General features: G+C 46.3%; 1 pseudogene; it reads left to right on the top strand.

The window, feature by feature from the left end:
• Nucleotides 1–574: 574 nt before the first annotated feature.
• Nucleotides 575–21,969, top strand: LOC102283447 (SKA complex subunit 3-like; annotated as a pseudogene).
• Nucleotides 21,970–23,418: the final 1,449 nt, after the last annotated feature.

Here is a 23,418-nt window from a genome sequence, read left to right as displayed (position 1 = left end):
GGTCAATCCCTGGGTCAGGAAGGTCCCCTGGAAAAGGAAATGGCTACCCACTCCAATATTCTTGGGGCTTCCCTGGTGGCTCAGATGGTAAAGAATCTGCCTGCTGTGCGAGGACCCAGATTTGATCCCTAGGTCGGGAAGATCCCCTGGGAGAGGTCAGGGCAACCCACTCCAGTATTCTTGCCTGGAGAATCCCATGGACAGAGGAGCCTGGTGGGCTGCAGTTGGTGGGGTCGCAAAGAGTCGGACACGACTTAGTGACTAATCAATAGCAACAATTCACAGGAAAGGCAGCCAGGCCTGGTCTTGGAAATGCAAGCAACTTTCAATAGGACGGTCTTGGGAGAGCCCGCAGCTAAGCACCAGCACTGTGCGGCCACTGCCGCTAACCCAACCCTCCGGGCTCAGGTTTCTGGCTGAGAAAATGAGGACTGGACACTGGACCCTAGCTCCACAAGGCACCTTTAGATTCTGTAATGCTAAGGGAAGTTGCTCCAGGTGCAGTGGGGTTGGGAAGACAGGGCCTCCTCCATGCTGGCAGCCAGCCTGCCTGCCGCCAGGTCTGGGGGGCAGTATGGCTGTTTTCCTGAGGGTGTGGGCCCAGCTGGGGAAGCTGCCCTCTAGGGCTCACCAGAACCAGGCCACTGGGATCCTTCCTGAAGAAGCACAGTCAAGTGAGAAAGAGAAAGTGCTGAGCCTTTCAGGTAAGGGCAGGCACTGGCCTTGGGGAAGCCAGGCATCTTCAGAGAGCGGGCATCCATCAGTCCTGGCTGGGAGAGGACTCTGGATCACTTGTCTTTGGTTAAGCTCACTGGCTGTGTTTGGGCTCCCAGCCACTTGGACCTCTGTGTGTCTCATGAGTTCTGTCCCCAGTTTCCCCTGCCTGGCCCTGGCATCTGCCTAGTGCCAGTTCCACTAAAGACTGACACCACACACAGACTCTGCCCACTGCCTGGCCCTCTCCAGCCACTGTCCACTGGGGCCATCCCACGACCCGAAGGTCAGCGCACCAACGTTTACCCTGCTGGTCTGGGGTCTGGCCTCACCTCTCCTGGTCGGATATTACCACTGTGTTTCGGCCTAGGCTGTGACTATGTGTTGTCCCCTGGTCTCTGCAGTGAGAGCCCTAGAGGCTGAGACAGGTGAGTGGGGTGAGAGGGCCTCCCAGCCAGTGTGAGTCAGATTGGGGGGCTGAGCCAGTCACTCTATTTCATTCATTCCCCACGTCACTGAGGGCTGGCAGACCAGCACTAGACACACTAGAACACAGAGACAAAAAACATCTCTCCCTGCATAGTCCAGTGCTGGGGAAAGAGACAGGGACAAAACCAGTATGCAAAAAAATTAAACCAATCAATGAGTAAAAAAATATTAAAAATAAAAAGACTGATGCTGAAACTGAAGCTCCAATACTTTGCCCACCTGATGTGAAGAGCTGACTCACTGGAAAAGACCCTGATGCTGGGAAAGACTGAAGGCAGGAGGAGAAGGGGATGACAGAGGATGAAATGACTGGATGGCATCACTAACTCAGTGGACATGAGTTTGAGCATACTCTGGGAGATAGTGAAGGACGTGACTGAGCAACTGAACAACTACAAGTGAGTTAGAACATAAAAACTCCTGTGGGGAAAACTACATCAGTGAAGGAAGACAAAAAGTACCAGCATCAGGAAGGGTTCTGCACTTTTAAAGACGTGGTCAGAGAAGGCCTCATTGAGGAGGAATATTTGATTCAAAATCCGATAGACATAAGGAAGGAAAGAGGACTCTGGGCAGAGGGGAAAGCAGGTGCAAAGGCCCTGAGGCACGATTGTGCTCTGTGAGTGAGAGGAACGTCGAGGAACTGGTGTGAATGGAGATGTTGGTGGGGGTGGGGTGGTGGCAGAGCTTATCAGAGGGGAGATGGGGAGGGGAGAGGTGAGGGTGGGGGCCCTGAGGGGCTTTGCTGACAGCTGGACGAGGTTTACTCTGAGTGATTGGAGAGTCCCTTCGGGAGCTGACCTGAGGAAGTCATCATCTGACTGTGTTGCGGGTTCATTCTGACAGCTGAGAGGAGAGCCCTCTCATCTTGGTCCAAAGAGGACCAAGGAGAAGACAGCCTCCAGGTTGGGGGTGTTGTGATCATGCTGGTGAGGCATGACATGACTTGACCCAGACTGGCCAAGCTGGAGGAGGCGAGAACCAGAGTCCAGACAGCCTTAGAACAGCCCGATTCACTGACTGCCTGCACGTAGAGTGTGAGAGAAAGCGTGGAAGCACAGGTGTAGGGGGTGGATTTTTGGCCTGAACCACAGTGAACCTGGAGCTCTCCATCCTCATGACAAGGAGACGGCTGGAGGGGCAGTGTAAGTGGGGGGCTGGGGGCTGCATAGACCCCAGAGGACGGTCCATCACCACAGACAAGGAGTGGAGTCTGCAGCCCATGAGAGGAGAGTCCTCCAGGGATAGACTTGGCGCCCGAGGCACAGGGTTGGCATTCAAGGTCACAGGGCAGGATGAGTTTAGCAGAGCGGGGGTGCAGCAGTGCAGAGAGAAGAGAGTGATCAAGGCCTGAGCTTGTGGCCTCCAGTGACAGCAGGTCAGGGAGCCAAGGAAGACCAGAGAGAGACTGGAAAAGAAAGGCCCAGTTAAGAGGGAGACAGGACTAGGGGCTGAACAGGTCGGTATCTTGGGTGGTTGTCCGTCACAGCAAAGATAAGGCCTAAGGATGATAGCTGGTGCCAGCAACATGGAGGCCATTGTTGAGCTTGATTTTGTGTAAAGAAAACCCTTCAATACTCTTTAGCTGTAGCTCCAGCCCCAACCTTAGCCTCTTGGAGAAGGGACGGGCCCAGGCCTGGCTGACCACAGGGATCTCTTCCCTTGGCCTTGGTGCTTATTCAGGTCCAGCCTGGCTGGTCAGACCACCCTCTGGCCTTTTCCTCCTGGAGTTGTTAGGGCAGGCAGGCCTATCCCCTGGAGTTACTAAGCTGTTGGGGTGAACATCCCTGCCTCTGGCAGAGGCCTGCCTGTCAGGTGGACCCACTCCTTCTGAGATGAACAGCCAGATCCCTGACAGGAGCATCTGGATGGGGTCTGTATCCAGCCCTGCCTGAAGCCCGCTCCCGCCTTGGATTCCATGTCACTTCCCAGCCGGTAAGCTCTATTTTAAGCTCCTTGGAATCATCCTCTGTCCCTTGCCTCCATGGGGATTTCTCTGATGCCCGCTCCTGGGGAGAGAGCATAAGGAAGAGTGCGTTGCCAACTCGCTGACTGACCAGCTGGGTCTCTGAGCCATTGGGCAAAGACCCTGGCCATCCTTGACGGGGGTGACCCTCTCAGTGAAGCCTCACTAAGCAACCCCCGGATTCAGGACTTTTCTCTGCTGCTTGGAATTGCGTGGCCGAGGCTGACCTGGGCAAGACCAGACAGGGTCACCTCCCCTCTGCCTGTGGCAGCTTCTGACGCAGGTCTGCAATTGGGAGCAGGTAGGGTTACAACAAGAGATACTAGGCGAGGGCATCAGGTTCCACCTGTGACCCAGGAGGTGATGTCCTGGGGTCACGGGGTTTGTCCAGGTACTGGGAGTTCCCTGGGAGATTATGAAAACCATGACGGGGACTGCCACAGGCCGTGGGCCCAGCATCTGGGGAATGCAGATGAAGTAATGGGAGACCAGGGCACGGGAAGCTGTTGCTAAAACAAACTGACTAATTCTGCTGGCTGACGTTTCTCTGGCTTGGTGCTTTTTTTAAAGGGCCAGCCACACACTCATTGCAGTGTCTTAAAGACACCAGGAACAGAGCGTAATCCGCTGGTGCCGGCTTTCAGCTCTGAAGATCCAGTGTGCCACCTGGGGCATCTTCTCCATGTGTTTTTACCCTTAACAGGTTTAAGTGCAGAGGGGTTGTTTGGCTCATTTCATGGCTCTCTCCTGTGTGGCCAGATGTGTAAGTCAGCTCTGAGAGAGCCCTAATCTTCTCTGCACCCTGACCAGATAAATGATGCTCCAGTGATAATTCCTGGTTACCTAGGCTGAAACTAGAACTTCAGAGAGCTCTGGGTATCAAGACCCCAAGGTCTTGATATAAATCCCATTCATCTAAAATCATTGCCTCATTGTGTGTATGTGTGTGTTAGTCACTCAGTCGTGTCCAACTCTTTGTGACCCTGTGGACTGTAGCTCGGCAGGCTCCTCTGTCCACGGGATTCTCCAGGCAAGAATACTGGAGTGGGTAGCCATTCTCTTCTCCAGGGGATCTTCCTGACCCAGGGATTGAACCCTGGTCTCCTGCATTGCAGGCAGATTCTTTACCATCTGAGCTACCAGGGAAGCCCTATTGCCCCCTTGCTTGCTCCTATTTCAGGATTCCTTGTTTCCTTTGAGAAAACTTCTCTTTCACACCAACCCTTTCATCATCTAATGACACTGAGCCTTCCATCCAATCATATACTTTCCTGTGGAAATGAAGGAGACCAGCTCAACCAACCTCACTAACCCCATCTGGAATCTGTAGCACTTGACAGCGGAGAAGGCGATGGCACCTGCCTCCAGTACTCTTACCTGGAAAATCCCATGGACGGAGGAGCCTGGTGGGCTGCAGTCCATGGGGTCTCGAAGAGTCAGACACAACTGAGCGACTTCACTTTCACTTTTCACTTTCATGCATTGGAGGAGGAAATGGCAACCCACTCCAGTGTTCTTCCATGGAGAATCCTAGAGACGGCGGAGCCTGGTGGGCTGCCATCTATGAGATCGCACAGAGTCGGACACGACTGAAGCGACTTAGCAGCAGCAGCAGCACTTGACAGATGCGGAAACAAAATCTACTTATTGCTCAGATAATTAGGCTTCCCTGGTGGCTCAGCAGTAAGGCTTAAAGCAATGCAGGAGTGCAGGAGACATGGGTTCAATCCCTGGGTCAGGAAGATCCCCTGGAGAAGGAAATGGCAACCCACTCCAGTATTCTTGCCTGGAGAATCCCATGGACAGAGGAGCTCAGGAGGCTCAGTCCATGGGGTCGCAAAGAGTCAGATACAACTGAAGTGACTTAGCACACAGCATGCTCAGATAATTGGAGATAGTGCACGTTACCAGACTAAACACGCTTGCAGGAAGGATGGATTTAAAGTGTTTAAGGGAAAAAATGTTTTAAACACCCTCAAGCACTTTAGACTGACACATTGCACCCAAAAGATGGGTGCCAGGTCCACAAAAATCGTCTGGATTCACAAAAGCAGGGTTTTGAGGATTTCTGGAGGCAGCTGGTATTCACTCTTTTTTTTTTTTTTTACTTTACAATATTGTATTGGTTTTGCCATACATCAACATGCATCCACCACGGTGTACATGTGTTCCCCATCCTGAACCCCCCTCCCACCTCCCTCCCCATACCATCCCTCTGGGTCATCCCAGTGCGCCAGCCTCAAGTTTTCTGTATCGTGCATCGAACCTGGACTGGGGATTCATTTCTTATATGATATTATACATGTTTTAATGCCATTCTCCCAAATCATCCCCCTCCTCACTCTCCCACAGAGTCCAAAAGACTGTTCTATACATCTGTGTCTCTTTTGCTGTCTCATATACAGGGTTGTCGTTACCATCTTTCTAATTTCCATATATATGAGTTAGTATACTGTATTGGTGTTTTTCTTTCTGGCTTATTTCACTCTGTATAATAGGCTCCAGTTTCATCCACCTCATTAGAACTGATTCAAATGTATTCTTTTTAATGGCTGAGTAATACTCCATTGTGTATATGTACCATAGCTTTCTTATCCATTCATCTGCTGATGGACATCTAGGTCGCTTCCATGTCCTGGCTATTATAAACAGTGCTGCAATGAACATTGGGGTACATGTGTCTCTTTCAATTCTGGTTTCCTCAGTGTGTATGCCCAGCAGTGGGATTGCTGGATCATAAGGCAGTTCTATTTCCAGTTTTTTAAGGAATCTCCACACTGTTCTGCATAGTGGCTGTACTAGTTTGCATTCCCACCAACAGTGTAAGAGGGTTCCCTTTTCTCCACACCCTCTCCAGCATTTATTGCTTGTAGACTTTTGGATCGCAGCCATTCTGACTGGCGTGAAATGGTACCTCATAGTGGTTTTGATTTGCATTTCTCTGATAATGAGTGATTTGAGCATCTTTTCATGTTTGTTAGCCATCTGTATGTCTTCTTTGGAGAAATGTCTATTTAGTTCTTTGGCCCATTTTTTGATTGGGTCGTTTATTTTTCTGGAATTGAGCTGCAGGAGTTGCTTGTATATTTTTGAGATTAGTTGTTTGTCAGTTGCTTCATTTGCTACTTTTTATTTACGGCAATAAAACTACCTAAAAACCCTATCATTCGCTCTTTAAGCTAATTTCCTTTGGCCTTCTCCCACCATCATCTAAAAAAGATCGTTTTAATTTATGACTTTACCCTCCAATGAGATATAAATATTCTGGGTGCCACAATTGGATGCTGCTTTCTAAATCAGATAAAGAAAATGTTTTTGAAATTCTTTCCACACTCCCTGTAGTTGGGACATAAACACAAGAGAAGAAAGTCCTGAGGCTTAGAAGTCCATAGGTCTTTTTGTTTTCTGGAAGAGTGGGTTTTATTCTCCCAGGTCTCGAGCTTTTTGGTTCCCATCCTGATGCCAGGAAGGCGAGCAGAAGCTGGCTTTGACTGTGTTTGTTAAGGAAGTGTCAGCTGCTGTAGCAGAAAAATCACCCCATGGTAGCTGCTCTACATGCCACAAGTTTATGTCCTGATTTCCAGACAGTCCAAGGCTGACTCTCCCAGCCAAACAGCTCGCCACCTTATCTGTGGCTTCACCAGGTTCAGCATGTGGCTCTTGATACAGTTTCTGGGGTCCACTCATTCCCATGGCTGGAAGAGAAGAGGGCGTGGAAGGTCACAAGTGATTTGTGATCCAGAGCTGGGATTGGTATGAACCAGTTCTGCTCATTATCCACTGACCATTCGAACAGTGGTGCTGAAGAAGACTCTTGAGAGTTCCTTGGACTGCAAGGAGATCAAACCAGTTAATCCTAAAGGAAATCAACCCTGAATATTCACTGGAAGGACTGATGCTGGAGCTGAAGCTCCAATACTTTGTCCACTTGATGTGAAGAGCCGACTCATTGGAAAAGACTCTGATGCTGGGAAAGATTGAAGGCAGGAGGAGAAGGGGATGATAGAGGATGAGTTGGTTGGATGGCATCACCGACTCAATGCACCTGAGTTTGAGCAAACTCTGGGAGATAGTGAAGGACAGGAAAGGCTGGTGTGTTGCAGTCCATGGGGTCACAAAGACTTAGTTGGACACGACTGACTGACTGAACAACAACAGTCCTCTGTCCGGAGCAGGATGGATGCTGGACCACAGACAGCCACATCTCCCTGCGAGGGATGCAGCTTAACTGCATGCCAGCCTGAACTTATAACAATAGTGTCTGCTTTCTGTGACCACTGCCAGACTCTTACTCCAAATGATGTGGGAATACTTGCCAGGGCCTCAAGAGAGGGTATTAAATTAATTTCCTTGGTTTGCCACTGAGTTTTGCTTACCTCATTAACTTCTAGATTGGAATTCGACATCTTAAAATCTCAGTCTTTAATGACATAGAAAAAGACAGCAACCAAAAAGGAAAGAGTCTGTAGCAAAAGAAGTCTGCCTTTCCCTGTTTTATATATATATATATATATATATATACATATACATAAACCATCTGAAAATGAAAGTAGTAAAATAAAATAGTTTAGTGGTGTGGGGCAGGCCAGATCAGTCTCTCTTTCTGTCTCTACCTCTGTGAGACCGGGGTATCATTTATCACTGAGCGCCTGGCCCTAGTGGTAAAGAACCCGTCTGCCAAGGAGGACACTCAAGTTTGGTCCCTGGGTCAGAAAGATCCCCTGAAGAAGGAAATGGTAACCTGCTCCAGTATTCTTGCCTGGAGAATCCCATGGACAGAGGAGCCTGGGGGTGTGCAGTCCATGGGGCTGTAAAGAGTCGGGCACGACTGAGCAACCAAGTACACACACACACACACACACACACACACACACACACACCCCGCCCCTGACTCTCATGTTTCAGGATGTCAAGCCTTGTCCAGATCCCCAGTCCCTTCCCCCCATGGCTGAGTCATCTCCTGCCCTTGGACTGATGTAGGAAAAATTCTCCAGCCCACCACATGGTAGCTGGGGAGTTTGGGCAACTTATTTAACCTTATTTGTTCTGTGAAGATGGGGTCAATAATTCCCATCTCATGGCATGTCGTAAAGGTGAGGGCAGATAGTGAAGGAGCAATCATCTCCACCAGTGTGACTACCAGCCTCCTTCCTGCCTGTCTCCACGTGGGGAGAGGAGACCTCCAAGGCCTTTGTCCAGATGGTGGAGCTCCTCTCCTCTCCCCCCGACCCCCACTGCCCACGCTTCTCCCAGACTCAACTGCTGTGAGTTCTTTCCATTCAGGCAGAAATCAGAGGGTCTGAGGGCGAGAGGGAATCGGAGCCAGACAAAGAGGCGATTACCCCCACATGACTGCCTACTAAGAATTCTGGCTGGAGAAAGGGCTCTTCTGCAACTTGTTTTTTTGCTAATTCTGCCCAAAGAACCCAAGAGGAAGGCCTTTGGTGTGCAGACGGCCCTGGTCTCATTGTCCTGGTGTAATTCAATGAGGCCAACTCTGGTGTTTTCTATGCTTTATCTCTTTTCTCCTGTATTTCCCTGATTTATCAGCAGCTGTTAACTCCAGTTAGCACCAGTTCCATTGATCAAGTCTTGCTAACGCTAGCGTCTTTTACACACACACACACAACACACCCCTCCAAGAAAAACCTCACCTTTAAATGGACGGTGGGTGGTACACTGTTTCTCAGGTGAGGCCTGAGTATGTGATGGAGAAAGATGAAAATTGCTCCCCATTACCCCCACCCTGCTCTTCTAAGCTAAGTTTAGGAGAATCAATTATAATCCTTAAATCTTCTCATTCTTACATGGGCTTATTTCTTACTTAGCTCTGGTATCCCACTTTGAGCCAGTCAGAGGAAAAAAAAAAAAACCTTTGCACTGGCAATACCACACTCTATGCACCCACAAGGATGAGATTCTGGGATCCATCAGCAAAAGCCCTGGCTGCTTCCCTAGTAATCCTAAAGATCAACAAAAGAAAATTGCTTGAAGTGGGTGGATAAATTCCTTAGAATAATCCTGCCCAAACCCTTCAGAATTCTTTTACAATGCCTTTATATCTCTCAGCTTTCACCTAGGAAGAATCCAAAGTGTCACTAAAAAGAATGTGCCAGGCTGTTGAGAAGGAGCGTGGCAGCTTCCAAAGAACTTGGATTTGAAGATGTCTGTTTGAAGAGTACTTGGAGAAACAAGTTGATGCTAGCTGGAATGCTGAGGGAAAGTTTTAGCCAGGTTTCAATGGGATGCAGAGATAGTCACTTTTTTCACCCTGTTGAAAATGTCAAGGGAAGCAAAATCACCCGGTTGGCCAGGTCAGCATCAGCCCTACTAGAAGCTTGTCTGGTGGGCTGAATTGGAGTGAGGCCTGGGGCCAGCAGGCTGCAGTGAAAGGGGTGGTCTGGCAGGCAGAGCTGGGGCGAGCAGGCCAAGTCCCTGGCAGTGGGCGCTGTGGGCTGCACGCTACGGGTGGGAGATTTTCATGGCATCATGTAGGGCGGGATGTATTCACTGCGAAGAACAAGACCAGAGATGGAAGCTCGTTTGGTGCTTGAGAAGCACATGAGTTAGAGGCAAGGCCAAGGGCTAGATCCTTCTCCAAGTCTTATTTCTAAGCAGAAATCTTCCTACCATAGTCTCCCTTCCTCTGGTCCAGAATATCCCAGACTTCATAGTAACACAGCAAAAGAAACTAGCTGGAGCAGATACTTCTGACTGAGCACCAAGTTCTGTTATTCTCATTATCCGTTGAAAAAAGGGCCCATCCTTTTAAAACTGAAGTAGAATTGATATACGGTGTTACGGTGAAGATCGCTCAGTCGTGTCCGACTCTTTGCAACCCCATGAACTGTAGCCTACCAGGCTCCTCTGTCCATGGGATTTTCCAGGCAATAGTACTGGAGTGGATTGCCATTTCCTTCTCCAGGGACCTTCCTGACCCAGGAATCGAACCCTAGTCTCCCACATTATAGATAGACGCTTAACTGTCTGAGCCACCAGGGAAGTAAGGAGCAAATCCCAAGGGCTTCCCTGGTAGTGCACTGGTAAAGAATCTGCCTGCGATGCAGGAGACGTGGGTTCACTCTCTGACTTGGGAAGATCCCCTGGAGAAAGGAATGGCAACCCACTCCAGTATTCTTGCCTGGGAAGTCCCATGGACAGAGAAGCCTGGCAGGCTACAGTCTATAGGGTTGCAAAAGAGCTGGGCACGACCAAGTGACTAACACTTTCCTTTTCATACTCAAGAAATCAACGGTCCAATGGAGGTCTTTTGATTTTGGTTTGTCTCTAGCCAGTCTGGAATTAAAGAGTTGTCGGTAGTGTAGGGACAAGATTTTGCTTTCAACATATCTTGTCTTTTGAAAGACAAGATCTTTCTTTCAAAGAAGCTGGACAAGTGCAGAGATACGGCAGCAAGTCGGTGATTTTCTCTTGATATTTTTTAAAAAATCACATTAAGGTGAAACTGAACTTTGCCCCCTCTATCTGCCATATGAGAAGAAGGTACCCATGTATTGGTATATACAAACCTGTATTTGATCTAAATCTTCCTAGAGAAAGTGAAAATGTGTCATTACCATTTATTTAGGTTCTATTTAGGTTCTTACAATGGGCCATAAACTCTCGATGCATAAACACCTGATGTGAAGAGCCGACTCATTGGAAAAGACTGATGCTGGGAAAGATTGAGGGAAGGAGGAGAAGGGGGTGATGGAGGATGAGATGATTGGATGGCATCACTGACTTAACAGACTTGCATTTGAGCAAACTCTCGGAGAGAGTGAAGGATAGGGAAGCCTAGCTTGCTGCAGTCCATGGGGTCACAAAGAGTTGGACATGACTTTGCAACTGAACCACAACAAAACTCTTGATACAATCCAACCTATGTACTTCTCTCAAGAACCTAACTGATGCTTAAAGATAAGGAAACAGATTCAGAGAAGATAACTAACTTCTCATCACCATGGAGACAGTGTGGGACAGAAGCAAGTTTGAAACCCATCATGGTACCCAAAGGCCAAGTCCCCTCCTGAAGGCTCTGCTGCTTTGCATTTTGATTGTTCAATGTATTGCTTTGGGCTTTTGAATTTTACATGAGAAATAACCTCCCAGACTCTGGTTCTGCTCTCACCACCTCCTCACCCCCAGGCTGGAGACTAGCCTCTATTACTCAGAAGAACTTATGAAACTCTGTACTTCTTCATATTCAAGCATCAGCATGTCTGATTTTTGTTTTCAGTCCAGAACCTGTTCTATTTTCACAGAACAAAATTCCAGCTCCATTCTGAAAATGAAACGACAGTCGGTCCCTGGAAAACAAGCCAGATCCCGGGTCCCCACTTTAGCACAATCCAAAGTCACGGTTTTCTGGTTGGGTGCTTCCAAGGCCTGTCCCCTTGATAAAGGCTTTCAGAGAGACCAAAGCAGGGGAAAATGAAAGAGACCCTTTCTTTTTCTTGTTGTTCCAGATCAGATAACGTTGCCTGATTAGTTCCTCCACTGTGAATTCACACCGCATGTACCCACATGCCAGCCCTCTGCTAAAGGCCATCAGCTGTATTGCTTCCTGCACAATCATTCATATTTGCCTCACGCCTTCCCTCCTCTACCTCTGTTTCCTGCTCCTCCCCATGAAGCAGCAAAATGCCTGCAAAGAAAATGTGTCAACAGGTGAAATTTATAGGAGTTTCCTGGCCCACACAGAAACATGAACCACAGGCCTCCCCAAAGGAGATATTTTCTTACCCAAGACACTTATCCTCCTGAATACGCTGTGATTCATTCACATCTGAGTTCTCCAGAGACACCAGGTATCTTTTTGATAGAATCAGAGTGTGGAGCTCCCGTTTGGGAAGAGTGACTTTGATGAGGGCCAGTTGGGATTATTTAGTTGCGGTTACAGAAAAACCCAACCCAAACTGTCTTAGTCAAAAAGGGAATTTATTGACTCAGACACTGAAAAGAGAATGCTAGCTACAGACAAGACTCAATTCAGGGCTCAGACTTCTCCGTGGCACCTGCCTAATTTTAAAAACTTTATTCTTTGCTCTGCCTCCCTTTGTGTTGACTTCAGCCTTGGATTTTATGGCAGAAAGGTCCCCGCTAACCCACTTATTCTCTTATATTTTATGCCAAAGGTTTTATGTGACAGTCTCTTCCCCAGAAGATGCAGTGAAAATGTCATTGCACGTCATTGGCTTTGACTAGGTCACATATGGTCCACGAAGATCAAAGGATAGGGAAATGAGACATCCTGATGGCTTAGACCTGGATCACAAGATCCACCCCTGAGACTGGGTGTGAAGTCCACTTTAACACGGTGGCATGGAAATCAGGTACCATCACCAGGAAGACTCCAGTAATGTTCACTGCATCGTGTGTTGCCTTATAGCAAATGATGCATGTATATTATGTAGTGTTTAATGTCCACTGTTGAAGTCAGCTGCGTACCTTGAAAGTAGATAGAACCTGCTCATGTAAAATAAGAATTTATGCCCATAAGCCAGGCTAGTTGGAGAAAATATTATTTACTATTTAACTTTCAGGAGTGAGCCTAGTTTGCCAACATTTTGATGCAAGTGGGTCAGTATAGAAAACACACAAAAGTTCCTCAAAGTCTACAGCCGGACTGGCTTGCATTCTTAAAGCACAATGAGCCTCTGCCGGCTTCGTAGTGAGAACTATGGCAGTGAGCCTTTCTTATTGGTTTCGCTGAGTTTTTGTTTTCTAAGAAGACTGTGATGTTTTAAAGATCTCTGTAGCCTGGTTAGGCTGGTTTTGGAGGACTGCAAGAGTTTATGGCAGAAACTTGAGAGGTCTTTGGAGGTATTTTGACCATACAGACACCAAAAGATGTTCCCTTATAATATTCTTTCTTCCAGTCATTCAACTTCCTCATTTGTCTTTCTAAATAAACATCTGGGATTAGGTTATTCATTCTTCTTATCAATTCTCAATGATAAATATTCATCCTTTTAACCACTGAACAGTTGTTATCAGTTATATACTTCCTTAGATCAAACACTTGGTTGACTATATCAGATCTTCTCTAAGCACTTCACATGCATTATTTCATTTATGCTTCATAACTATTCTATGGCATAGAGACTATGATTACCATTCGAATTGTATGGAAGATGGAACAGATATAGAAGAGGTTACATATCTCTTGTGCTGAGTGAGGTTACATAGCCCAGGGTCACATGTGCTAGTGCTAAGTGCTAAGTTGCTTCAGTCGTGTCCGACTCTGTGTGACCCCACAGACGGCAGCCTACCAGGCTCCCCTGTCCCTGGGATTCTCCAGGCAAGAACACTGGAGTGGGTTGCCATTTCCTTCTCCAATGCATGAAAGTGAAAAGTGAAAGGGATGTCGCTCAGTCATGTCCGACTCCTAGCGACCCCATGGACTACAGCCTACCAGGCTCCTCCATCCATGGGATTTTCCAGGCAAGAGTACTGGAGTCGGGCGCCATTGCCTTCTTCAGCCCAAGGTCACATAGTTTGAGCCAAAGATTTTAAAACCATACTATATAAACAGATTTTGCCCCTGCCCCCCAGGGTATGGCATAGGAAGACATTGAGCGTGCTAAGTCACTTTAGTCGTGTCTGACTCTTTGTGACGCACTGGACTGTAGCCTGCCAGGCTCCTCTGTCCATGGAATTCTCCAGGCAAGAATACTGGAGTAGGTTGCCATGCCCTCCTCCAGGGGACCTTCCCGATCCAGGATGGAACTCATTCTCTTGTGGATCCTGCATTGGCGGGCAGGCTCTCTACCACCAGTGCCACCTGGGAAGCACACAGGAAGACAGACCTGTAAATAAACAAGTGCATTTAATACTATATTTGCTGTGAGAATGATGTGTACAAGGGACAGTGAAGAAGAGAGAGAGAGAGAAAGCAGTCATTTCCCTGGTAAGGGCTGGAGGATTTGAAACAACGGAATCTTGGGAAACATTCTCTAGAGGAGCTGAGGTGGATAAGAAGGTGTTTTCCATCTGGAAGGTGGTGGGGGCTGAGAACAGCGTCACAGAAATCAGAACCCAAGCAAGCAAAGCACAGATGCATTATGGGAGAAATGCAAGCTACCTGGCCTGGGTGGAGCCTGGGGTTCAAGAAGGACAGACATCAGAGGAGACAAGCAGGACCCAGTCCATGAAGGGCCTGGCTGGGACTTGGTCAGGAGAAAATGGGGAACTGTTGAAGGACTTTAAGGAAAAGGTACTGTACTGTATTCAGTCACTTTAGTCGTGTCCGACTCTTTGCAACCCATGGACTGTAGCCCACCAGGGTCCTCTGTCCATGGGATTCTCCAGGCAAGAAGACTGGAGTGGGTTGCTATTCCCTTCTCCAGGGGATCTTCCCCATTCAGGAACTGAACCTGAGTCTCCTGTGTTGCAGGCAGATTTTTTTTACCATCTTAGCCACTAGGGAAACCCATATGGATTATATGCATATGTGTATACACACATATACATTTATAATACCCATATGTCTGCATACCTACAAACATATACACACACATATTAGTGCTATGACACATGTACATGTATACTGTCATTAAATACACAAAGTATATATTCACTCATTGTATGTATATGTATGTATAAGCTATATATTTTGAGCACAAAAAAATTTCCCAACAATAATCCAAACCATTTTTTAAAAGCTCCCACTTTGGAATCAGTAGCTTCCTCCAGGCCTCATGCTATTTTTTTTTTTCTGGTAAACAAAGTTTTCACTTTTATTTATTTCCTATTTTTCCCATTCAGTTTGAAACAAGACAAGAGTGACTCACGCAGCACAAAAATAACTGAGTCGCTACCAAGCATGTGTTCGTGCTCAGTTGTTCAGTGGTGTCTCTTTGTGACCGCATGGACTGTAGCCCGCCAGGCTCCTCTGTCCATGGGGTTTCGCAGGCAAGAATACTGGAGTGATTTGCCATTTCCTTCTCCATGTGGGACACTATATATATGAAAGCAGACTGAGTTGTGTAATATACCACAAGGAATCTTTGCAAATAATTCATTGTCTGGTGTTGGCAAATCCTCTATAATCTTTTTCTTCTTTTAAAAGCAAAACTTTCACAGGCAACTATGCTCCATATTATGTAACAACCTAATTGGGAAAAAAAATTGGAAAATAATAGATACATGTATATGTATAACTGAAAAAAAGTTTAATCTGTATGGAGGATAGGGAAATAACATTCTGTTTATTGTAGATTTGGAGCAAAACTCAGAAACACTTAACCAGAATATTGTAAGCAGAAATCACTTTTGGTTTCAATTCTCATTAATGATATTTTGTGAAGGGCAGGAAAGCCTAGTGTGCTGCAGTTCATGGCGTTGCAAAGCCCGACATAACTTAGCAACTGTACAACAACAACAACAAAAATATTTTGTAAATTTTTAGGCTGCTTTGCTCAGCAATGACAGTCTATATAGTACAATTTAGTTTTAAGTTTTATTTGAAATCCCAGTGTGTCTTAGCTATTCAGGACGCGAATGCTCACAGAGGCAGCAGAAATGTGAGTGACCCTCATGCTATTTAAATATAGCAGTGACCCCGGGGGTGCAGAGCACAGGGGAGATGGGAGTGTTAACTGTCCGTCCCACACACAGCAGCGGGTGCAGAGCTGGGACCGTGGTCCCCGGTAAGAGGTCGCCTTCATGCCTCCGATGCCGGAAGACAGACCCGCAGTCCCCCTCAGCAACTGATTAGTTAGAAGACTATTTATAGACCTCAGCGCTTTCCTCAAGACTCATTCTCAATTCCTGCCCGCCCCTGCTCTCAGCAGACAAACTCACCTTGTGAGTCACTGAGAAAATTGAGGTCATGCGTGTGCTTTCTGGTAACTTCCCACCCTTTACCTACAATTTACCTACACCCACGTCCGTCCTCCCAGCCTGACCTCCAAAGGTAAAGTGGCCCCTTCCCGGGCACACAAGCCTCTCCGGGGGATCTGCGTCCTCCGGGCTCCTGGGTTCATTTCCCACTGCTTCCCCTTCCAGGAGGCTCTCCAATTTCCAGGTCCATTTCCACCGTGGATGCCCCTCTGCCTGTGGAGAGGCTGTGCTCTCATCACTTTCCTGGATTCTGCAGTGGCCTTCTGACCTGCCTCGCATTTCCATATGCCCTCTTTCACAGCAGCAGCCACATGGCATCTTTTAAAATGCAGGATCATGGACAATCCCCAGTGCCAACTCTCCTACATTGCATTATTTCCAGAAATTGTATCAGAGTATAGGTAACTACAGGTGATATTGTGTGCATGTGTGCTCAGCTGCTCAGTCCTCTCCTACTCTTTGTGACCTGATGAACTGCAGCCAGCCAGGCTCCTCTGTCCATGGGATTTTACAGGTGAGAATACCGGAGTGAGTTGCCATTCTCTTCTCAAGGGGATCTTCCCATCCCAGGGATCCAACCCGCGTCTTTTACATCACCTGCATGGGCAGGTGGATTCTTTACCACTAGTGCCACCTGGGGAGCCCAAGGGTGGTATTAAATCCTCTCTACTTTCCCCTTCCCTCCCTTCTCTCCCTTCCTTTCCTCCCTCCCTTTGAAAGTAAAGCCATTTGCATTTGTGAGTAGCTGTTAATAAGTAACACAGTTCTCAGGGTCCACCTTAGAGCAGATGTCTTGAGTCAGTTACCAGGCTTTCTTCCATGTGCCTTGTCAGGGACCTCCCCATCCTCCCCATCCTTCCCTGGCTCAGCTCTCAGCACCTCTTAAAAATTAGGGACACTAGCACCTCCTTGGTTGCTACCTATCTTTTTTCAGTCTTAACGTCCCTAGTCCCTGCCTGTTTTCAGACGTCCCAGCACACGACCCTCTTCCCCTCACAGCACTAGAAAGATTTCTTTTCCCCTCCCTGGATGTCTCTGGTTCTGCCTTCCTCTTGAATGCCTGTGTTTGTGGGGTTCTGAGCAGAACCCTTCTCTCTGAGCTCTCCCGGCTTTCTGTGGGTGACTTTATCCCCTGGCATGTTTTGTGTATAATCTATATCATGCTCATTATCCTCATCATTTTAGTTTCATCCGCCAAGTCTTCGAGAGCTTAAGTTTGTCAGCAATGAGGTTTGCTTACAGCTTGGTTTTTCTAAAATCCTTCTTCTTGTTTTATTGTCAATACTATTAATATATTCCTGAGGACAATGAACGTTTAATGACATGTTGAGATAAAGCAGCACATTTTCTCAAGTCTTCAAGAATTTTTGGTTGCAAAAAAGGCCTTTCGAGGCTCCCGGAGCCTATGGCATTTCCGGTGCTAGGATTCAAATGGGCGTGGGTGCTGAGGCGGAGAACCAGGCTCTTCTATGGATCTGATCCCAGCCTTTGGTGGGAAGCTGCGGTCTCTGGCCATCATCCTGGATGGGGAGACGGCCAGGTTGCAGCTAGTGCTGCACAGAGAGGACAGTGACTTTGAAGATTGTGCAATGAGAATTGGAAGTATGAACTCTAAAGGATGAAGTCAATGTTATTCTTGATAAAGCAAGCTTGGAAAGTCAACAAAGCGTTGGTTTCATAAAGGCAACAAAAATATTGATGAAAAAGAATTCAGTGGATATCATGAAAATGAAAGAGTTTTTCCATAAGTATGAATATAATCCACATGCCAAGAAAAATTCAGTGGATGAACAAGAAGTCACTGACTCTAAACCAGAGTCCAGTTCAGTTCAGTTCAGTCACTCAGTCGTGTCCAACTCTTTGTGACCCCATGAATCGCAGCATGCCAGGTCTCCCTGTCCATCACCAACCCCCAGAGTCCACTCAAACTCATGTCCAACAAGTTAGTGATGCCATTCAGCCATCTCATCCTCTCTCATCCCCTTCTCCTCCTGCTCTCAATCCCTCCCAGTATCAAGGTCTTTTCCAATGAGTCAACTTTTTGCATGAGGTGGCCTAAGTATTGGAGTTTCAGACTCAACATCAGTCCTTCCAATGAACACCCAGGACTGATCTCCTTTAGGATGGACTGGTTGGATCTCCTTGCAGTCCAAGGGATTCTCAAGAGTCTTCTCCAACACCACGGTTCAAAAGCATCAATTCTTCGGCGCTCAGCCTTCTTCACAGTCCAACTCTCACATCCATATGTGACCACTGGAAAAACCATAGCCTTGACTAGACAGGCCTTTGTTGGCAAAGTAATATCTCTGCTTTTGAATATGCTATCTAGGTTGGTCATAACTTTCCTTCCAAGGAGTAAGTGTCTTTCAATTTCATGGCTGCAGTCACCATCTGCAGTGATTTTGGAGCCCAAAAAAATAAAGTCTGACTCTGTTTCCACTGTTTCCCCATCTATTCCTCATGAAGTGATGGGACCAGATGCCATGATCTTCGTTTTCTGAATGTTGAGCTTTAAGCCAACTTTTTCACTCTCCACTTTCACTTTCATCAAGAGGCTTTTTAGTTCCTCTTCACTTTCTGCCATAAGGGTGGTGTCATCTGCATATGTGAGGTGACATATTGATATTGATATTTCTCCAGGCAATCTTGATTCCAGCTTGTGCTTCTTCCAGCCCAGCATTTCTCATGATGTACTCCAAATATAAGTTAAATAAGCAGGGTGACAATATACAGCCTTGACGTACTCCTTTTCCTATTTGGAACCAGTCTGTTGTTCCATGTCCAGTTCTAACTGTTGCTTCCTGACCTGCATATAGGTTTCTCAAGAGGCAGGTCAGGCGGTCTGGTATTCCCATCTCTTTCAGAGTTTTCCACAGTTTATTGTGATCCACACTGTCAAAGGCTTTGCCACAGTCGATAAAGCAGAGATAGATGTTTTTCTGGAACTCTCTTGCTTTTTCGATGATCCAACGGATGTTGGAAATTTGATCTCTGGTTCCTCTGCCTGTTCTAAAACCAGCTTGAACATCTGGAAGTTCACAGTTCATGTATTACTGAAGCCTGGCTTGGAGAATTTTGAGCATTACTTTACTAGCGTGTGAGATGAGAGCAATTGTGCAGTAGTTTGAACATTCTTTGGCATTGCCTTTCTTTGGGATTGGAATGAAAACTGACCTTTTCCAGTCCTGTGGCCACTGCTGAGTTTTCCAAATTTGCTGGCATATTGAGTGCAGCACTTTCACAGCATCATCTTTCAGGATTTTTTTTTTTTTAATTTTTCTAGCGCGGCGCCTTGCCGCCGGTGGACTTTCGAGCCGTTTGCTTAGTCCGCGCCATAGCTAGCCTGCAAGACAAAGGAATTCCATCTTTCAGGATTTGGAATAGCTCAACTGGAATTCCATCACCTCCACTAGCTTTGTTCGTAGTGATGCTTTCTAAGGCTCACTTGACTTCACATTCCAGGATGTCTGGCTCTAGGTGAGTGATCACACCATCATGATTATCTGGGTCGTGAAGATCTCTTTTGGCTCTTCCTTCTGGTTGTTTACTGCTTGGGGTGAGTTTGGCAGAACTTGGGATACAATGTACTACTCAAGTCCAAAATCAGAAAACTGTGAACTACGAGGTGACTTCTCAGAAACAGAAGTGCTTAGAGCACTAAATATTACTTGAATAGTACATTGTATCTCAAGTTCTGCCAAACTCACCCCAAGCAATAAACAACCAGAAAGAAGAGCCAAAAAATTTAACTCTATTTTACAAATAGTCACTAGTAAAAACTCCAAAATGTGCACTAAAGATGGATGATTTTGAGTGTGTAACTCCTAAATTAGAACACTTTGGTATCTCTGAATATACTATGTGCTTAAATGACGATTATACAGTTGGACTTAAAAATGTAAAGACTAACAGTGAGGAGACCACAGAAATAGAACGAGTGCCCAATGATAATGTCTTTGCCACTCCTGGCCTCAAGACCCAGCCGTTGGAAAAAAATGATGCTGAGCACACCCATTCTCCCTTCTGCACTCCTGGTTTGACAGTCCCTTCTGCAAAGAGCAGCACGGCTTTGGTATCCACAAATTCAGTTCAGTTCAGTTCAGTCACTCAGTCGTGTCCGACTCTTTGCGACCCCGTGAATCACAGCATGCCAGGCCTCCCTGTCCACCACCAACTCCTGGAGTTCACTCAAACTCACGTCCATTGAGTCAGTAATGCCATCCAGCCATCTCATTCTCTGTCATCCCCTTCTTCTCCTGCCCCCAATCCCTCCCAGCATCAGAGTCTTTTCCAGTGAGTCAACTCTTCGCATGAGGTGGCCAAAGTACTGGAGTTTCACCTTTAGCATCATTCCTTCCAAAGAACACCCAGAGCTGATCTCCTTTAGAATGGACTGGTTGGATCTCCTTGCAGTCCAAAGGACTCTCAAGAGTCTTCTCCAACACCACTGTTCAAAAGCATCAATGCTTCGGCACTCAGCTTTCTTCACAGTCCAAATCTCACATCCATACATGACCACTGGAAAAACCATAGCCTTGACTAGATGGACCTTTGTTGGCAAAGTAAAGGATGGAGCCAAAGCAAAAACAATACCCAGTTGTGGATGTGACTGGTGATAGAAGCAAGGTCCAATGCTGTAAAGAGCAATATTGCACAGGAACCTGGAATGTCAGGTCCATGAATCAAGGCAAATTGGAAGCGGTCAAACAGGAGATGGCAAGAGTGAACATCAACGTTCTAGGAATTAGTGAACTAAAATGGACTGGAATGGGTGAATTTAACTCAGATGACCATTATATCTACTACTGAGGGCAGGAATCCCTTAGAAGAAATGGAGTAGTCATCATGGTTAACAAAAGAGTCTGAAATGCAGCATTTGGATGCAATCTCAAAAACGACAGAATAATCTCTGTTCGTTTCCAAGGCAAACCATTCAATATCACAGTAATCCAAGTCTATGCCCCAACCAGTAATGCTGAAGAAGCTGAAGTTGAATGGTTCTATGAAGACCTACCAGACCTTTTAGAACTAACACCCAAAAACGATGTCCTTTTCATTCTAGGGGACTGTAATGCAAAAGTAGGAAGTCAAGAAACACCTGGAGTAACAGGCAAATTTGGCCTTGGAATACAGAATGAAGCAGGGCAAAGGCTAATAGAGTTTTGCCAAGAGAACACACTGGTCATAGCAAACAACTTGCAACAACACAAGAGAAGACTGTACACATGGACATCACCAGATGGTCAACACCGAAATCAGATTGATTATATTCTTTGCAGCTAAAGATGGAGAAGCTCTATACAGTCAGCAAAAACAAGACCGGGAGCTGACTGTGGCTCAGATCATGAGCTCCGTATTGCCAAATTCAGACTTAAATTGAAGAAAGTAGGGAAAACCACTAGACCATTCAGGTATGACCTAAATCAAATTCCTTATGATTTATACAGTGGAAGTGAGAAATAGATTTAAGGGACTAGATCTGATAGAGTGCCTGATGAACTATGGACTGAGGTTCGTGACATTGTACAGGAGACAGGGATCAAGACCATCCCCATGGAAAAGAAATGCAAAAAAGCAAAATGGCTATCTGGGGAGGCCTTACAAATAGCTGTGAAAAAAATCCACAAATTATCCATTATCAAAAGCAAACAGTTCATCAAATGATTTGGAAATGAAAGAAAGTGCATTGTTAGCTTCAAATTCAGACAAGTGTTTTGAGAATTTTGCAGGTCCCTCTTCTCCTACGATTTCTTCTTACAAGAATTTTCTCAAAACACCTACACCTCCAGAAGTTACTACAGAAGATTCCAAAAGATATTTGCCAGATTTTGTCAAAATGTAACTCAAACCTAGCAACTCTGGTAGCAATTAGAGTGGTGCCACCCAGCAAACTATTCCTTCCTCGGCATGGAGGACAGAACGTGTGAGATGCTGGCAACAAAGAAAACTGGTGAAGAAATGATGTGGGTCCATCCTTCCATTATAGAAACCGAACAGAGATGAAAGCAAATCTGGTCTCACTTTGTTTTTGACATTCCCCTACGTCTTCCCCCTTTTGAAAAACTGACTCATATTAAAGATGAGTATGGACTCTGATGTCATAAAATTCTTTTTGTTAAGTTTGATTTAATCTAACCTGTCTTGTTGATGTGTAGATCAGCTACTCAGTTTTGAAAGATCATTATTATTTCATTGATTTCAAGTTTACCCTGACTTGTGTAACTGTGTGGTTTAAATAATATTAGGAAGTAGGATAAATTGGAGAAGGAAATGGCAACCCATTCCAGTGTTCTTGCCTGGAGAATCCCAGGGACGGGGGAGCCTGGTGGCTGCCGTCTGTGGGATCACATAGAGTCGGACACGACTGAAGTGACTTAGCAGCAGCAGCAGGATAAATAATTTTTGAAATTTAAACGTTACTGTTTGTCATTCACATGAGACCACCTTCAGTCTTCTCAGGGCTGGACAGTTGTTGCTAGAGCTGGGCTTCTTCCTTGGGATTGGCTCTGCCCATTGTCTCCTCTGATGACTGTCCCAAGTCTTCTACACCTTTTATTTCAACAGTGCTCTTTAAGACACTGTTGTTTACAAAAGACAGCCTAAATTGATTCAGAAAAAAAGGAATTTACAGGCCTCAGTAGCTAAACTGAAGTGGGTGTCTCAAACATTTGGACTTATACACTCAGCTGCTGTCATGTCAGGATGGATGTTTTCCTCTGACTTGTCAATTTCATTCTCTCAAATCAGCCCTTCCAGCACATGACTGTGACCTCCCCAGACTCCCATGTAGCTCAGTGCCCAACAGAGCCCGAGCCTCACCCTCTGGAAGATCCTGGGCGTCCTCCTGAGTGGGTGCTCCTCTCTGAACTATCAGCTGTGCCTGCGGACCTGTCTCTGAGAGCATCAGGCTGCCCTGTCCATGGAGCCCAAGAGCCTTATGATCTACATCGGGCTGATTCAGCAAAGATTATCCTCTTTTATGGTTGTGCCTTGCAAGTCATGTGGGAAGACCCGTCACGTTGTGTCTCTTCATTTTGTCAGAAAATTGTCCCTAAAGAAAAACTTATTCTCTGTCCTAGGAACTACTGTGTAGTTATAATTTAAGTTTTGCTAAGTATAATATTACCTTGTTTTTCAAGGTAAGCTCTGGTCAACCTTATAGTATAATGATGCTAACTCCTGAACTGTTTCAACCTTTTGTACACTGTTTACTGTGGCTTGGTATATATAAGTCCGCAGAGTGGACAGGATTGCTTAAGGAGGACTGAGTATATTCACAGTGTACTAAGGAACGAATCCTGGAGTTCTCATTTTAGAAGATGGAAAAAGGCAGAAAAATCTAGCAAAGGAGATTGAGAAGCAGCCAGGGAAACAGGAAGAACATATTTCAAGAAGAGTGATCA

The sequence above is a fragment of the Bos mutus genome, chromosome 14 (genome assembly GCF_027580195.1).
Source record: "Bos mutus isolate GX-2022 chromosome 14, NWIPB_WYAK_1.1, whole genome shotgun sequence".
In the NCBI taxonomy this organism is placed as follows: domain Eukaryota; kingdom Metazoa; phylum Chordata; class Mammalia; order Artiodactyla; family Bovidae; genus Bos; species Bos mutus.
Note: the sequence above shows the minus strand (reverse complement) of the source record. Positions and strands in the feature narration are given on the sequence as shown.